Source organism: Protopterus annectens, chromosome 3.part0 (genome assembly GCF_019279795.1).
Source record: "Protopterus annectens isolate FY-2018-M chromosome 3.part0, PAN1.0, whole genome shotgun sequence".
In the NCBI taxonomy this organism is placed as follows: domain Eukaryota; kingdom Metazoa; phylum Chordata; order Ceratodontiformes; family Protopteridae; genus Protopterus; species Protopterus annectens.
In genome coordinates this window covers 1,847,696,820-1,847,715,384 of record NC_056731.1, presented here as the reverse complement: position 1 = coordinate 1,847,715,384, position 18,565 = coordinate 1,847,696,820, and the positions used below count along the sequence as shown (strand labels likewise).

The 18,565-nt window shown below is 43.1% G+C and overlaps 1 protein-coding gene across 1 annotated transcript in view; it reads left to right on the top strand.

Annotated features, from left to right (window-relative positions):
- Nucleotides 1–18,565, top strand: part of OBSCN (obscurin, cytoskeletal calmodulin and titin-interacting RhoGEF) — a 4,979,884-nt gene that overhangs the window by 3,765,501 nt on the left and 1,195,818 nt on the right. The gene's annotated exons all lie outside the window — the stretch shown is intronic.

Here is an 18,565-nt window from a genome sequence, read left to right as displayed (position 1 = left end):
ATGCCATTTTTCAGGAAGTTTCCATACTGTCAGACCACATATTTGTCACACTCACTTAAAGTCAGTTTCCTTATCCCTCACAATGCTAAGTTCATAGATCAACATTGTAGTATAACAGTATTTTGTTGTTTTTCATGTTTCACTGTTGCAGTTATCACATTTGGGTTATCTGCTTACAGTAGCCCTCAGTCGACCTGATTATCAAAGTCTTGGGTCCTGTGTTGGTTGCTGTCTCATCTTCCATTACTTCAGGTAGTCAGGGGTATAAAGCATGCAGCCGACGCCATTACATCAGTCTTTCTTGCCGTGCGGTGCCCGAAGCAGAAGCAGTTCGCAAGTGCCGGTCGGCCAACTCCTGAAATTTTCGTTTTCGAGTTTCAGAACCATAGTCTTCAACTAAAGCTAAGTACCCCATTGGGAAAACTTTTTCTTGCTCTAAACCGAAAAGTCAATAATTGTATTTCTTGTCGATAGTAAATACCTCATAAAGATTTTCATTCGTACTGTATTCCTTGCCTAGACCCTGACCATGATGAACCTCGCTGTCGGTTTTGTGCCTTATTTAAATAACAAACTATCCGTCGTCAGTATATTTACGCTTCTAAATATTTTGGTACTCAGTTCAATTATCCAAATATGGCTTCGGTAAGCCACCCGACTACCGACATTCCAAAAAAAAGCAAAGATAAAGACAGAGACAGGCCGCCTAGGTCCAAAGCTGCCAACAACGCTTCTCCTAAGCTAGTCGCCAATTCGCCGGTACTCAGTGAGGCGCTTTTGCAGCCCCTGATACCTGCTACTTCAGATTCACAGGCCTCTGCTGAGACCCATTTGGAGTCTGGTATGCCACAAGATGCTTCAGCTGTGGAACATGCGGATGTCTCTACCTTGGATGGGTCCAGAGCAGCTGGGCAGACACCGGCTTCTGAGGGTGTATTAAGGCCTACTGACTTGCATATTAAACCGACGCCATCTTCTTCTTCAAGGCCTAAAACTCGATCCATGCCAAGAAAACTGACACCCAGACCGCATGGTCAGGCCTCTATGCCTAAAAAACAAATGATAAGAATGGCTGAAGACCTTATTACTTTAATCAGGGGAAGCTAACCTTCCCCCCTCTAAGACATCTAGACTGAATTTGGTTATGATTCTTCTGATCAGGATACTGATACTGAAATTTCTGTTTCTTCTGATGACCAGGATTTACCCTTATCTACCTATGAGGATTCTGATGCAGAGTCTGCTTCCCCTCCAGAGGATTTCTCTTTTGGTGAAACCTTGCATACTCTTAGGGAGCATTTTCGCTGGGAAAGCCAAGATTACTCTGATTCTAAAAAGAGGCTTAGATATTTCTTACTCCTGCTCCAACACAGGCCTTTAGCTATCCCCCCGTACTGGACATTGTTGATGTTGCCTTTACAGAGTCTAGCTTGGCCCCTGACTCCTTAGCTCCTGCTCCCAGAAAAACATATAGATATTACAGGGTTCCTGACTCTCACAAGTTCCTTTTTAAAAATCCTACTGCAGATCCTGAGACCATTTCACAGGGACCCAAGGGCATAAAGGCTACTACTGCCAAAAATTCTACCCCCTCTGATAGAGATTCCAGAGTGCTGGATAGATGGGGTAAGAAGGTATACACTTGTGCAGCCTTGACCATCAGTGCCTTAAATTTCCAGATTCATATGTTAAAGTATCAGCAGCATATTATTGGATTGCCAACAGAAAATTATGTTGATTTCTTACTGTGCTGAAAATAAGGATTTACAGGATTTAATGCATTCTGCTGAACAAGTTGGAAAACATACTTTGCAATGTGGTTTTGATTCACTAGAGGCATCTTGCAGGGCTGCTGTTACTGGTTCTGTACTTAGAAGGCATGCTTGGCTTAAGGAGCAATCTTTGCCAGATCATGTTAAATCTAAATTGTTGGATGCTCCCTTAAACCAGGATCACCTGTGTGGCAACAAAGCAGAAGAAGTACTTAAAAAGATGGAGGAAAAAGCTAAATCTATGCAAACTGTTAAAGATTTCATGCAAGTGCAGCAACCAAGATTTAGTAGGCATTGGCCCTCTAATAATTGGTCCTTTCCTTCCTTTTCCAGACCCTCTCAGTCCAAACCCAGAACCAGCAGAACACTCAGTTTTCATTCCCAAGGTATGCACAGGAATAAGCAGTGGAAGGCTCTCACTTCCAAAGCAGGGAGTAGTATGACCCCCCCACCATGGTAAACTGTCTCAATGACTTAACTTTAAAACTTCCAAGCCCTTCTCACCTGATTGCTCCTTTGGGGGGAAAGACTGCTCTGCAAGCAAAAAACTGGGAACTCATTACCCAGGACAAATAGGTTTTAAATACAGTTTCCCAAGGATACAAATTACACTTCCACACTTTACCAGATCTACCCCTAAATCAGTGGGCAGAGGCTCAAAAGCAAGGCCTATCTCTCTCTCTTAAGTATAAGGGCGATTCAAACTGTCCCAGAAGAGGAAAGGGGACAAGGTTTCTACTCAAGACTTTTTCTGGTGCCCAGAAAAGTCAACTCCTGGCATCCTATCCTGGATCTCTCTATCCTAAACACTTTTTAGTGATCCAAAAATTCAAGATGCTAACTCAGCAAGGATGCCTGGTTGGCAACACTGGATTTGAAGGAAGCCTACCTGCACACCCCTATCAGGGAATCTTGCAGAAGATACCTACGCTTCAAAGCAGGCTTCATGCATTATCAGTTCTCTGCACTGCCCTTTAGCTTATCTATTGTGCCCAGGGTATTCACAAAGTGCCTAGCTCCAGTCATTGCATTTTGCAGGCAAAGAAATATTCAGATATACCCATACCTGGATGATTGTCTAATTCAGGCAGAAAGCCAAGACATACTATTGAATCATCTGGCTTTTGTACAGAAAGTGCTAACTTCTCTGGGGTACACCCTAAACGAAAATAAATCACATCTGATACCCTGCCAACAAATTGTATTCCTAGGGGCAAGCTTGAACACAACTTCCCAGATGGCTTTCCTCACGCCAGAGAAACAAGTTCATTTGACAGCTTACATCAAACTAATGGCCACAAAGACCCTGCTGTCTGCAAGACAAATACTGCAAGCCTTGGGGTTCATGGCCTCCTGCATTCTCCTAATTCCATATGCAAGACTGCATGTGAGGAAACTACAATGGTATCTGAAAAGCCTATGGTGTCAACATTCTCATGATTTAGAAGCAATGATTCCTATCATACCTTGCCTACAGTTAGAGTTCCTTTGGTGGGCAGAGGCCTGCCACCAAAACAAGGGACTGCCATTCACTCTACCCCCTGCCGCCCAAACCCTAACAACAAACACATCAGACTATGCATGGGGGGCTCAGTTGGCATGGAAGTGCATTCAGGGCAAATGGAACCCAAGTCAAATGCACCTGCATATCAATTAAAAAGAAATGTTAGCTGTACAGAATGGTCTGACAGCCTTCAAGGACCACATTCTTCCAGGACAGTTAATGGTAAAGATGGACAACACCACTGTTATGTGGTACATAAACAAGCAGGGGGAACCCACTCATACCCTCTCTACAGACTAGCCATGGCTCTGTGGAACACAGCCTTGAGCTTCCAAGTGTACCTTCAGGCTCAGTTCCTGCCAGGAAAGCTAAATACACTGGCAGACAATCTAAGCAGAAATCTCATGGACCCACACAAGTGGTAACTGGAACCAAAGACATTCAACATATTGATAAACAAATGGGGGAGCCCAGAGATATACCTGTTTGCCTCCCCCCAGAACTACCAATTGGACAAATTCTGCACAAGGACTCCCCACAAACAAGCTTGGAAAGTGGATGCCCTGTCCTTCACCTGGAAAAATCTATCAGTTTATGCCTTTCCTCCTCTGCCTCTCCTCTCCAAGGTACTACTAAAGATCAAACAGGACAAACCAAGGATGATACTGATTGCACCAGACTGGCCACGCCAACACTGGTACCCCCTCTTGTGCAGTGTGTCACTGCTGGCACCATGGCACCTGCCTCAGACCCCTACCCTGCTGTCCCAGCAGAAGGGCCAGATTCTGCACCCTCAGCTTCAAACCCCAAACCTGGCAGCCTGGCTAATTACCTGAGCTCTCCATTACCATCCCTCAGTAAACAAGTGTTGGATGTCATTGTGGAGGCAAGGAGGCCTAGTACTAGAAAATCTTATACTGAAAAATGGAAAAGATTCTATTCCTGGAACCAACTCAGGGAGGGGATGAGCACAGCAGCGCCCAATTTACCTCAGATTCTTCAATACTTAACTGAGGTGCTTCACAAGGGCCTTTCTTTTTCCTCCATCAAAATTCATGCCTCAGCCATTTCAGCACATTACAACACAGAACCACCCCTCTTCTCTCATCCACTGCTCAAGCAGTTCCTCAAAGGGGCCAAAAACTTAAGACCACCCAGGAGAGCCCCAACTGCAGCCTGGGACCTTAATTTTGTATTGGAAAAACTCACTCTGCGTCCTTTTGAGCCAGCTGCAAGTGCAGAGTTGAAACTCCTTTCTTGGAAAACAGCCTTCCTTTTCGCTATCACTTCAGCAAGAAGAGTGTCTGAATTACAGGCCCTTATGGCAGTGGAGCCTTTCATCATCTTTCATGCGGACAGGGCATCCCCAGGACCAATCCCTCCTTCATGCCCAAGGTAGTACCCAGTGTGGCTCTTAATCATTCCATTCATTTGCCAACCTTCTTTTCTAATCCACGGAACAAAGCGGAACGTATACTGCACTCCTTAGGTGTGCACAGACAACTTAGATTTTACTTGGACAGGACTAAACCTATCAGGAAAGCTGAACAGCTGCTGGTGGCATTAGATGCAGGGGCAGAGGGGAAGGCCATTTCAAAGCAAACTATTTCTAAATGGATAGGCCATTGCATTCATTTCTGTTATAAGCACCATGGAAAACCTATCCCACAGGGGATAAGACCACATTCAACCAGGGCTGCATCTACCTCTACAGCCTTTCTCAGAGGTGTCCCTACCAGAGACATCCTAGAAGCTGCTACCTGGAGTTCTGTACATACTTTCACCAAGCATTACCATTTACCAATTTTCTCTAAATCCGGAGCTGGTTTTTCCACTGCAGTCTTGCAGGGCCTTATAGCTGGTCCTAATGCTATCTAAATGCCTCTTCCCATCCTTAGCTTTTGGAATCTACCAAATGTGATGACTGCAAAAGTGAAACACGAAGAACATAGTACAGTTGTGTACACTTACCATAAATGTAAATGTTCGGGTGTATTCACTGTTGCAGTCCTGGTTACCCTCCCTCCAGCCCCCTGACTTGTTTTGGCTATACCTCTATTCCTTTTTACTATGCTTAAAACTTTTTTGGTGTATTTGCTTTTTTGTTGGAGGTATAACCTTGTATATATATTTAATTGCTTCCCATTTGGGGGGGGGGGGGGCACCTGACATCTGGGGCAAGAAACACTGATGTAATGGCGTCGGCTGCATGCATTATACCCCTGACTACCTGACGTCATGTAAGATGAGACATATATCTCCCTGTTAACAACAATTTCCTAATATTATCAACCCCCCAATTAATTTGAGATAACAATGAACAGGGACTCTTCATCCATTGTAAAAAAACATAATCACCAATAAGTCCAGATCACCTCACATTAATATACAAATCCTGCAAAAAAGTATTGGTATCTCTCAAAATTGTCCTTGTCTGTTCTAATACCGGTTGCAAAGTCTTCTCCATGTAAATAGACAGTGTTGGTAGCCCACCCTATACTGGAAACAGTCAGTCTCATTGGTGGGCAATCCAAGTTCTTATGCACTTTTTAAAGGCCATACAATACCACAACCACAGGATATTCAACAGTAAAATACCTATACAAATCCTCAGAGATGATGTTAGTCATTAACAAGTCAAGAACCAGAAGAGACGCTTTCTCCATTACTCCATTCACAAGTGCTTTAGAAAGCACAGTATAAGTGGAAGGGTCTATTACCAATTTCTGCATCTGCTCAAAATAAAGTTCTTTATCCATTACCATGACTGCACCTCCTTTATCCACTGGCACCTTATCATTAGTCAGGACATATTTTTCAGTTCACATAAAGCTCTGCACTCATCCGTAGTCAAATTATAATAAGCAGGGCTATGCTCACGTTCACTTTCCTTATTTCATTCTCACAAACAGTGACAAAAGTCCGAATAACCAGGTGAATCTTAGGTATAAAAGCACTCAGCTTTTTAAACATATCAGGTCTCTCATTCTGCCAAGGAAACATTAATTTCAAAGATACATTTCTGGTGAATATTTGTAGATCTAACAAAAGATCTACCATGTTTGATTTTTTAGCTGGAACAAAAGAGAGGCCTTTGTTCAGCAAGGAAGTTTTCACAGTTGTTAAACTATAAGAAGAAATGTTAAACACAATGTTACTCATGGTTTGTTCCTTGCTGTTAGACCCATGTGAGTTATGTGCATGCTTTGTAACCATACAGTTCTCCCTTTCCTCACTCTGCTTCTCTACCTCTCCTCCTTGTTTATCGGCAGCAGTCCTTGCAGCAGAAAATGAAGCTTAGTGGCATTATCAGTCTCCGTCGATGCAGAAGAAGTAGTAGCTATCTGGGAACTAGGCAGCATTAGCCCAGAATGCACAGCAGCCAATGATGTGCTTATAGTCTCATTTGCCATGGCAACAGATACACCCTGACACTGAGGCTCAGCTACCAAGTCATTAGATTCCCTTTCAGATAAAACACATCTCTCGGCCAAGAAAATTCACCTTCCTGCGAAAGTCAGCCAAATCACATTGTAACTTCTTAGTTTTAGCCATTTGCAGTTTCCTCTCATAGGATGCAGTGCTGTTATGTAGAAATCTAACTTGATCCCGATCGGTTCTTCTGAAAACCCAGAAACAATGTCAGAATGCAGCTTCTTAATTTCGTTCAGTAGTGCCTTTTCTTGAGGTAAAAAATACTCAACAAGTAGCTTCATGTAATCAAAACTGATTTTGAGGTTCAAAGCTTGTCACTGCCGCAACAAAGCAGGAAAAGTGTCTCCATAGGTCAGTATCTTCAATATCCTAAGGCTTCAGGGGATAACTCTATGGTGCAGCGATGCCTCCAAATGGAACCCCTGCCACTGGAGGCATTTATATTTAAACAGTTTATTGTCAAGCTCCCTTTACTGCTTGGGAAATAGCAAATACATGGTTTCATCCTTTACAGTCTGACTTTCATGCACCTCAGCCATTACATCTAAAAGATGATTCATAGTAGTGCACAGTACTTTACTCATTCTCTCCATCTGTGTGCTCAAGGAACCAGGATTGTAATCCAACTCAATGGTGAAACCTTCTGCCATGTCCAGTCCCAGGATACAAAAAAACAAGCAATGTAGATAAAATCCAGGTCCTGGAAATGAGTCTGTCAGATGTTATAGAAGCATGAATACATAAAGTAAAATAACGAACAGTTTATTTATGAACAGGAGAGCAGCATTTTGACAATCACAAAAGTAAATCTAATCAATTTCAGGCTGCTGACTAGCTATATACACAAAGTACACCAGGCAGCAGTTCACAAATCCTAAACTTAGCTGGCTGTTTTGGAATATTCCCCAAAACAATTCACACCTTTTTGGATGATTGTTACATTATCCAGTAAACATTCCATTCTCATCTACATAACAGCTCAAAGAGTGCCATTCTTCTGGAAGCTTCTATACTGTCTGACCGCATATTTGTCACACTCACTTAAAGTCAGTTTCCTTATCCTTCACAATGCTAAGTTCATAGATCAACATTGTAATATAAACAGTATTCTGTTCTGCAGTGTGTCTGTTTATAACAAATTATTCTATTCATACACATCTGACAATGCCTATGATTACCTTGCAACCTGACAAACAAAGTGTGGTTATCCTCTTCTTATCTTAGCCTGGTCAGAATAGTTATTACGTAATTGCATAAAATAAAACAAAAACTGAACAAAGTCACTACGGCTAAAGGAAAACTTTTAAAACTTTAATATAAGAACAGAGTAAGTGCTTTTGTAGCCTTGCAGTCGCTTCTTCAGACTCAAGTAACAGCAGCATTCTTCTCCCTATTTAAAAGTAGTCAGTCAGATTAATTAAGAACTCCATCCTCTCAAAGACACACAGACCAATACAATGCTAACACACTGTCAGCACTTAGTAAAAATTTTACAAAGGAAATAAATTATAGCATAATGTCTGAAGTAGTTCTACATTAGGCAATTGCATTTTATTATCGTAACTTGCACAAGAGTAATATCTGAAATAATTCTACTTGAGGAAATCCATCCTGACACTTCTGCCTAAGCATTCTTCCTAGTAATCCCCCTAATTCATGACAATAATCATAAATTCATAAACTCAGGAAAGAGGCTACATGAAATCTGATTATGAGCTGTATCAGATAGCAGAAAGAGTCCCACCACTACCATGAACAGGCTGGACAATATTCTCATCCTCAGATCAACACATTGAAAAGTAGCTCAGTGGGACAGGCAGGAGATGTAGGGAAAATTAACACTTAAGTCAGACGTGCACCTATTAGCTTGAATGCTACCACTCGCTCTTTGAGTCTATATACTTATTCCATGATAATAATTCATCAGTACTTATTTTGTACTATCCTCATTATTAAGGTCATACAGATAAAATGTAGTAAAATCAGAATTATAAATGGTATGTTTAAGAGTATTTCAAAAATCTCCCTCCCAAACTGAAAACAGATTGGTTAACAATGCCTGTTGTGTGGTTTCAGCTTTTTTGGCATGTTAAAAATGTGCAATCTTCTGACGGATACCCAGATGATGTCAGATTTCATTATATTATCTGGAATGATCATGTAACATTTGTATTTCTCACAGTACTCATCATTTACACTGTCTCGGTGCCATATGAGTTATTTGCCTGCACATACCCACACTGGCAGCTTTCCAAAGCTCAGAATTCCCTACTCTGAGTCCTTATAATGTGGACATTGACCAGGACCCTCCTTTAAGAGGAAGCCTAACCTCTGTCACAGGAAGTCAGTTGTTCAGTCTTTTACTGACAGCTGTAGAAATCATGCAGTTGAATCTCTTCAGCAGCCTGCAGAGGTGGATTACAGTTGCCAGGCTCAGGTAAAATTCCTTTTGGAACTTCTGTTCTAATTTATTATTATATTTTGTTGATTTCTTTCTATTTTATTTAAAAGCTATGTGTCTATATCAGACAGGAGTACCCATGGACTATAATGTTTGCAGATGACATTGTGATATGTAGTGAGAGTAGGGAACAGGTGGAGGAGACCCTGGACAGATGGAGATATGCTCTAGAGAGAAGTGGAGTGAAGGTCAGCAGGACTAAGACAGAATATATGTGTGTGAATGAGGGGGAGGATAGAGGAATGGTGAGGATGCAAGGAGTAGAGGTGGCGAAGGTGGATGAGTTTAAATACTTGGGGTCAGTAGTTCAGAGTAATGGTGAGTGTGGAAGAGAGGTGAAGAAGAGAGTACAGGCAGGATGGATGGGTGGAGAAGAGTGTCAGGAGTGATTTGTGACAGACGAGTACCAGTAACAGTGAAAGGGAAGGTCTACAAGAGGGTATGGAGACAGTGGCATTGACAAAAAGGCAGGAATTAGAGCTGGATGTGGCAAAGTTAAAGATGTTAAGATTTGTACTGGGTGTGATGAGGGTGGACAGGATTAGGAATAAGCATATTAGAGGGTCAGCCCAGGTTGGAAGGTTTGGAGACAAAGCCAGAGAGCCAATATTACGTTGGTTTGGACATGTACTGAGGAGGGATGGAGAGTATATTGGGAAAAAGATGCTAATGATGAAGCTACCAGGTAACAGGAAAAGAGAAACGCCTAAGATAAGGTTTATGGATGTGGTGAGAGAGGACATGGAGGTGGTTGGTGTGACAGAGCAAGATGCAGAGGACTGGAAGAAATGGAAACAGATGATCCACTGTGGCGACCCATAACTGGAACAGCCGAAAGAAGATGATGATATATATATATATATATATATATATATATATATATATATATATATGCATATACACACACACATGCATATTTGTGTGTGTGTGTGTGTGTGTGTGTGTATCTATATATATATATATCTATATATATATATATATATATATATATATATATATATATATATATATATAAAATATGTCTATTAACTTTTTATTTTAATGTACTTGCCATTTACTACTGATGATAATTCCTCTGGAAGTTCTAGCCTACTACTGTGTTGTTTGCATTCTTAATATTCTGTTAGGCAGTAATGGGGATTTTCTAAAGTGTTTTATGACAGAATGGGGAAGCGAAGTTCTGGGATGTCAGCTGAACACTAGGGACTGCCTCATGTACACAGAGCAGCAACTTAATTATGCCTATTGTTTCTGTCATTTATCTTTTTAATTTTGAAGTTCTAACAGGAAAATGTTACACTTTTTTTCTTTTTACTTCGTGTATATGAAATGTATTACTGATTTAACACTGATGTAGCTGTTTTTGTCTTTAAATCGAGACTTTATTGTAAATTACTTTATTTGCATTTTCTATAGAGGTATTTTTTAAATTTTTGCAAAGGGAATCCCTTAAGTAAATTATTTATGTTGTTGTAAAAAGTTTCATCTGCTATTGTTAATCTTCATTCATTCATCACTGATGGGAAATGTTGGTTCCGTCCTCGGAACCGAGTCGGCTTTATAGCAAGCTTGCACCAGCCAAAACCTCTCAAGCTAAGCTTTTACCCACAATACCCTTCTCCCTGTTACCTCAGATCTCATTTGCCACATAGCCGTAAAGCGTCGTTCAAGGCAGCTGTCAGCTAAATCGAACATTTTATAGAGTTTGATAGGAGTTTTCTTTTAATTTTGATTTTTGTTTATCTTTGTCTGTTGCTAGCCTTTACCCTTCGTGTTGACTCCTTTTCTTCATTACCTTTCGGTAACCTTAGTAACATTGGTATTACAGCGTTTCTCCTTACCCTTGTGGTAATTCTTATATACCATTGCTGGTATCTCTTTCTTCTTTCATAAAAAAAAATATATATATATCCTCTTTGGTTGTTTATTGTGTGTGTGCGTTGAAGATGTCTGAAAAGAAAGGTACAGCAGGCTTTAAGCAATGCCTGAAATGTAGTAGGAAAATGACAAACAGTGATACTCATGAGGACTGTTTGTATTGTTTGGGGGTGCAACCTCCGTGTTCTATTTGTAAAGGATTTAGTACCCAGACTATGAATGAATGAAAAAAGGATTTAGTACCCAGACTATGAATGAATGAAAAAACAAGCTAATTCTGAAGGGCCTCCTTAAGACGCCCTTTTCAGAGGCTCTTTCTGCATCGGAGGGCTCTTTCCCCTCCTAAGAAATAAAAGAAAAGACCACATTCTGTACCTTCTTCACCTTCTAGTGATTTGGACAAGCCACCTAAACAGAAAATGCCTAAACTGTCATTGAAGCCGAAGCCAGTCTCTACGACACCGACCTCGGTTCCGCTAACTGTCTTTATATTGTCAGCACTTGTTTCGGCACAAGTAATGTCTATGGCATCATCTATAACTAAATTACAAATTGGGTCACCCTCTTCGTTACCTCTTCAGTACCGAGTGCCATGGCACCGAGCTTGCCTTCGGTACACATGACTACGGTCCCTCTTTTGGCTGAGCCACCAGTAACTACTTCCACACCCATTTCAGTACCTAGTGCCGTTTAGGCACCAAGTCTATCTGTGTACCCATGACTGGAATAGATTCTCCTTTACTCCCCTTCTCCAAACTCGAGACAGCAGTGCCATTGGACACCACAATACAGACCTGATACTCCCTGTCAGTGGAACCTTTTCTGGGACAGATATATAGCCCCTTCGTTGAGAGGCCAGAGTCCTCAACAGGGATATCCACTAGATCCACCAGGAGCCTTTCTGAACTTGATATGGTGTGCCTTGTGGATCAGCTGCTAACAGCCAAAGGGATTCCTTCACCATCTAAGACACATCCACCTTTCGGACTTGGAAGTGTCTCTCCACGGACTCCATCGTACTCTGCTCCTTTGACCTCCTTGCAGGTTTCAAAGTCTTCGACTCTAATGCCTTTTTCGGTACCCACTTCTTCGGCACCATTAGTAGATCTCACTGTGGCCCCGGAACCAACCCTTTGGCCTTCAGTTGTCTCAGAACCAGGTCTTCCTCAGGTTCACGGTTGGGCTACGGGCTCTACAGTGCCGAGTACGGTCCCGAGCGTGTCTACAGTTCCATCCACAGTGGCAGGAGTTCTTTCAGCACCGATCCTTCTTGAGGCTCCTCTCTCAGGAGCAGGCTCGACAGAGCGGGATGTGACCCTTGTTCTGAGGTTGTCTTTCACGGTTGTAGGCTCCCGTCCCTCTTCAGGCAGGCCTGCTTTCCGGGCAATGGAGAGGGCTCTTGCTGCTGGAAGCAAACCGCAAGCATCGGAACCACAGATGTACACTTCCCCTGAGCTGCAGCTGACACAAGCCACTGGTTTTAGGACATCGGGCATGAGAGCCGCAGGAAACCCCACTGCAGGGCACCCCTTCTTCCGAGTCCTCCTCAGAAGTTCCCACTGAAGAGGTGCCATGGAAGAAGTTGTGCAAGAGGAAGCATGTAGACTCCCCTGAGGAGTCTCTTACAGAGGATACGGATTATGATGAAGGGGATGGGTCCCCACGGTCACCCCTAAAGATGTCTCCTTTGGAGACATCCTTGAAATGTTGAAATAGAGGGGTGACTGGAAGTCCAACAACCGTTCTTCCATGGAGTCCGTCTTCCTTCAGGTCTTTCATGCCCATCCATCTACCTCTTGGGTGACTGCACCTGCAGACGAGCTAGTCCAGCTTGTGGTGCAGCACTCCTGGAAGAATCCTGACTTGGTTGAGCCAGTCCCATGGAGACCAGATAACCCCCCCCCCCCCGAGCAGAGCCCAGATTGGTCAAAAGGTTTGCCAGTAGATGCTGTAGTGGTGGCAGCGGCCACCAAGAAGGAGCTCGCTGAAGGGAGCCAGACTGTTGAGCTACCTAACAGGGAGTCCCGGGCGGTGGACAGATTAGGGAAGTGAGTCTTTGCTTCATTGACCTTTGCCATACAGTCCTTGACCTATTTGGCACATTTTACAAGACTCCGAAGAGACAATCTCTGAACTCTCTGGAACTCTATCAGGACAGGTGTCTGATGAGGTGAGTGACAAAGTTGCCTCGCAGCTCGCAACCCTGAAATCCATTTCAAACTCGTCCATGAGGTTACTATCTCATGCAACCGAAGGGGCGGCAAGAGCTGCGGGTTCAGGCATAATTATGAGATGCCACTCCTGGATGCACCTTTGTGATTTCAAAGACCCCTTTAAGTCTTCCTTCCTGAATACTCCAGTTGAAGTGTCTTCCCTGTTCGGCTCAAAAGTGAAGGACACTCTAGCCAGTTGTGAGAAGGAAGGTAAGACCCTGTCTGCCTTAGGTGTATGCTTTTCCATCCCCCCCCCCAATATTCCTCCCCCAGGAATCAGTGGAGTGGAAAGTTGTGGCACAAAAAGTCTCAGGGTCTTTTCCATGACACACGTGGCAAGTTCAACCCCAGGGGCAGAGGGGATAACTCTTTTGGAAGATGCCCCTACCGAGGCAGATGGGGCGTAACCAGGGACCCAGAGATTCTTTCTCTGGACAGTCCTACCAGCATTCCTGAATAGCGGCTGATTGCTTTCTCTCTGCACCACACTCCCTGGCATTCGATAACTACCAACTATTGGGTGCAGAAGATAATATCCAGAGGCTACCATATCCTCTTTGATTCTTACCCAAAGCCTCCAAGACGAATTCCTGCCATCCCACCCAGTCAAACAGAAGAAGCAGATCTAGAGATAAAAAAGCTGTGTCAAAAAAGAGTCATCCAAGCAGTCCAACCTGACCAATGTGGATCCGGATTCTACTTACGATTCTTTTTGGTGCCGAAAAAGACAGGGGACTGGAGACCCATTTTGGAGCTCAGCAAGTTAAAAAGGTTTGTCACCCAAACAAAATTCTGTAAGGTCACTGTTCAGTCCATTCTCCTCTTTTTGGGAAAAGGCGATTGGATGTGCTCCATGGACCTTCAGGATGCGTATTACCAAATCAAAATGGACAAATGCTCCAGGAGATTGCTTTGCTTCCGGCTGGGAGCCAATCACTACCAATTCCGTGTTCTGCCTTTCGGACTCTCTACAGCCCTTAGAGTGTTCACCAAGTGCATTGCAGTAGTAACAGCTCACTTGAGACTGCAAGGATTCCGGGTGTTTCCATATTTAAATGATTGTCTCCTTACTCCCCCCGCCAAGCATCTACTGCTAATGGCCCTGAAATACACTCTTTGCCTGGCAAAAATTTGGGGAATTTCAATAAATTGGGAGAAATCCAACCTGACACTGACCCAGTCTAAAGAGTTCATAGGAGCAGTATTCAACACCAACTCCTGTTTAGTGTCTCTCCCAGACCACAGACTACAAAGACTGAGGTGTCAACTCCGGATGATACACTGTTAAAACAAAGTTTCAACACGGGAGGTCCTCCAACTCCTAGGTTCCATGGCAGCTTCGATACCATTGGTGCCTCTTGCAAAACTTCACATGAGACTCCTTCAGTGGCTTCTATTATCTCAGTGGTACCCAAATCATCACCCTTTGTCCTTTCAGATTTGGATAACCAGTCATTGCAAACAGGACCTACTTTGGTGGATGAGGCTAGAAACAGAGCTTTGGAGCTGTCCCTTCCATCTTCCTCAGCCCAAAGCCACTGTGACCATGGATGCTTCCCTGATAGGGTGGGTGGGGGGACATTTTCAGGGAATGACAGTCCAAGGCACGTGGTCCACAGTAGAGGCCAATCTGCATATCAGTGTCCTAGAACTGAGGGCAGTGTTTTAGCGTTTCATGCATTCCAGTCTGTCCTTCCTTTGGGGACAATTGCCATCCAGTCAGACAACATGTCAGTAGTCTGGTATAGCAACAAACAAGGAGGGACCAAGTCCTTCCCCTTATGTCAAGAGGCCATGAGAATTTGGCAATGGGCGATAGCTTCCAACGTTTTTCTGATAGCAATGCATATTCCCATGGATTCTAATGTGATTGCAGACTAACTGAGCAGAAGTATTCTTCTGCCTCATAACTGGTCCCTCAATCAGTCTAAAGCGACAAAAATGTTCAACCTTTGGGGCCAGTCTTGCTGTGACCTATTCACCTCCCCGTCAAACCACAAATGCAGCAAATACTTAGGCCTAATTTCCCCACAGGGGGAGTCCCTGAGGGACGCTCTTACCCATGATTGGCCCATGGGACTTCTATATGCTTACCCTCCCATCCCTCTGATTCCCCAATTTTTGAAGAAAGCTCTTCGGTTGAAAAGCAAAGTGATCCTCATAGCCCCTTACTGGCCTCGACATGTATGGTTCCCTTTCCCTGGCCTCACCTACTATGCTGACCATGGATTCGGGATAAAACTACAGATCTGATTTCTCACCCCCAAGTTTTGAGCCACCCGAACTTAACAAGGGTGAAGCTGATAGCTTGATTTCTCCACTTCCGCTGATTGCCAGACAGAACAACCTTTCCTCCTCTGTAAGTGATATTATTCTGGCTCCTCACAAACCATCCACCAGGAAACTTTATATTGACAAATGGAAGAGATTTTCACTTTGGTCTAAGCAGAGGAATCTATACCCATACTCAGCACGGTTACGGCAGTGCTAGATTACTTGTCAAATTGCTTTGAAGACGGTGCCACAGCCTCAACTATATGGGTTTACCTAGCTGCCATTTCAAATTTTCTTAATGGTTTTGGGAATTCCTCCTTGATGTCACATCATCTATGTAAAACTTTTCTAAAAGGAGTCTCTGACTATAGACCTCCAATCAAACAACCTATAGATCCATGGAGCCTCACACTAGTCCTACAATCTTTGACTCAACCCCCTTTGAACCTGCAGCAACTTGTGACATCAAGTTCTTACCTGGAAATCTCTTTTTCTGGTGGCCATCACATCAGCTAGGCATATTTCCGAGCTCCACGCTCTATGCATAAAACACCCCTGTTTCATTTTCCACAAAGACAGAGTATTTCACTGGACGAATCCTTCCTTTCCAAAGTAATTTCTAATTTCTCTGTTAACCAGACTATTGATCTACCAGTCTTCTTCCCTAATTTTTCTAATAAAGGAGAGTACTGTGTGCATTCGTTAGACGTACACAGACAGTCGAGATTCTACCTAGATGGGACAAAACAATGTGCAAATCAGACTAGCTATTTATATCATTCTCTGGTCCTAAAATGGGAAACTCAGTTTCTAAGGTAATCTCAGCTAAATGGCTCAGAGACTGTATACTCTTCATTTATTATCATGAAAAAGAACTTGTCTTTTTTCTTTCGGCTTTTCCCGGTTAGGGGTTGCCACAGCGGAACTCCGGTCCGCTAATGATTGGCAGTAGATTTTTACATGCTGGCTTGCCAGGCCTAACGCACAGCCTTCAGCGAAGCAACGCCCATTCACGCATGTCGACACACAGAAGATGCTCTAACTGAGAATCGAACATGCAACGTCTAACTGCGAGGTGACAACGCTACCGCAGCACCACCACTGCAGAACTTGTACCACAGAAAACCAAAGCTCACTCCACCAGATCAATGGCAACTTCTGTGGTATTCCACTCAAGAGCTTCTATGGACAGTATCTTTGCAGCAGCAACGTGGGCTACTCCTCATACCTTTATAACGCATTACAAATTGGATTTGGTCTCCAGGGGAAGAGCTTCATTTGGCTCAATGGTGCTCAGGAATATTCTTCCAAAAGGGCCACCCAAGTGACACAAGGTAGCTGAGTACTCTGTCCCATCAGTGATGAATGAATGTAGATTAACAACATCAGATAAAGAAGTTATCTTACCATAACATTCCATCTGTGTTGTTGATCTTCATTCATTCATCACATCCCTAAGGCTCCTGGGGGATACTTTGGGTCCAAGTACTGAATTAGGGTACTTGTGCAGAAACTGTCTCTGCTTTACTAATAATGGGCAAACTTGATTTGAGGTAACAGGGAGACGGGTATTATGGGTTAAAGCTTAGCCCGTGAGTTTTTGGCTGGTGTGAGCTTGGTATAAGGCCAACTCAGTTCTGATGACGGAACCGAAATTTCCCATCAGTGATGAATGAATAAAGATCAGCAACACAGATGGAACGATATGGTAAGACATAACCCTTTTTTTTTTTTTGATTTAATGGCATATATTTGATTTTTTGGCACTATTTGGACAAGTGAATTTTACTTGATGCTGCAACTGTGAGTGCTATTCTTTGTTACACTGTGCGGGTTGTAGAACAAAGCTTAGCACATTTTAAACTGTTTCTGCTATATTTTATGCCGTTTAGCCCTATTTTCTTTGTGGGACACAGTTCATATTTTCTATTATTGCTAATGTTAGTCAGTCCTTAATGGTGTCAGTGTATTGTTCTGGCTGGTGTTTTTTTCCACTGGTTCAGTGGATCCTGATACAGCTGCCCACATCAAATCCAGTTCATAGGATCATAGGAGATTACTAGGTTAATGGCTCTGGGGCCCCAAAAAAGAATCCTCAATTAGTACCTGTTGCCCCTGTCAATGAGGGACACAGGTGGAACCCCTGAGCCAAATTTGTGGTTGCCCATCCATTCATCAGGGCTGTGCGTGAAGAGGGGAAACTTGAGACAGACTTACAAATGTGCTCATCCAGGATTTGAACCCGGGACCTCTCACAAGTGAGAATCATACCCCTAGACCAACGAGCCATGATTTCAAAATGTATCTAAAAAGAAAGAAAATCAACAAAAACATGCTTCAGCCCATGGTTTGTGAATCTGTTGTTAAGCCAGCCCACAGACCACTTACCTTTTTCCCCATCACCCTCTGATGTGAGTCTGCATCTCTCTATGGTATAGATGACATCCTCTGGGGCTATTCAAGCAGGTTCTGGTACAAGAGAACCAAATCCTTTAGGTGCAGGAGAGGTCTGGGATGAAAGGCCCTTGTTAGATATAATAGTCTGTCTGCAGATATTTTGTCCAGTAGTGTAGTTCACAGTAAAAAGAAACTTCACCACACTGCAGACAATCTGGTTAACATCATGTGTAGGACTGATGTGCTTTCTTTAGCTAAGAATGTTTTACAGTCTGTTATTCTAGGAGATTATGATCCTATTCAGAATGGCTGTGGGGCTACCTTCTCTAGAGATCAGTCTGTGGTTGCAGATTTTGATGGGGACTCTGATGTAGGCAATAGTGAACACTCTGAGGCTGTCCATTCTGATTCTTTAAAAGATGAATGGTTTCAAAAACTCAGCAGGTGTTCACCTTTCCTCAGTAGCTAGCTAGATTTAGAGAGTTTTTTGACTGGAAGCAATCTGGAACTGAGCCAGAGATTGGTAGAGTTTATGATCTTATTGAGGGTGAGATTTCAAATGTGTTGGCTGTTCCTCCTTACTGACCTTAGAATATCTCTATAAAACTACCTGTAAAACCCCTTTGGCAAG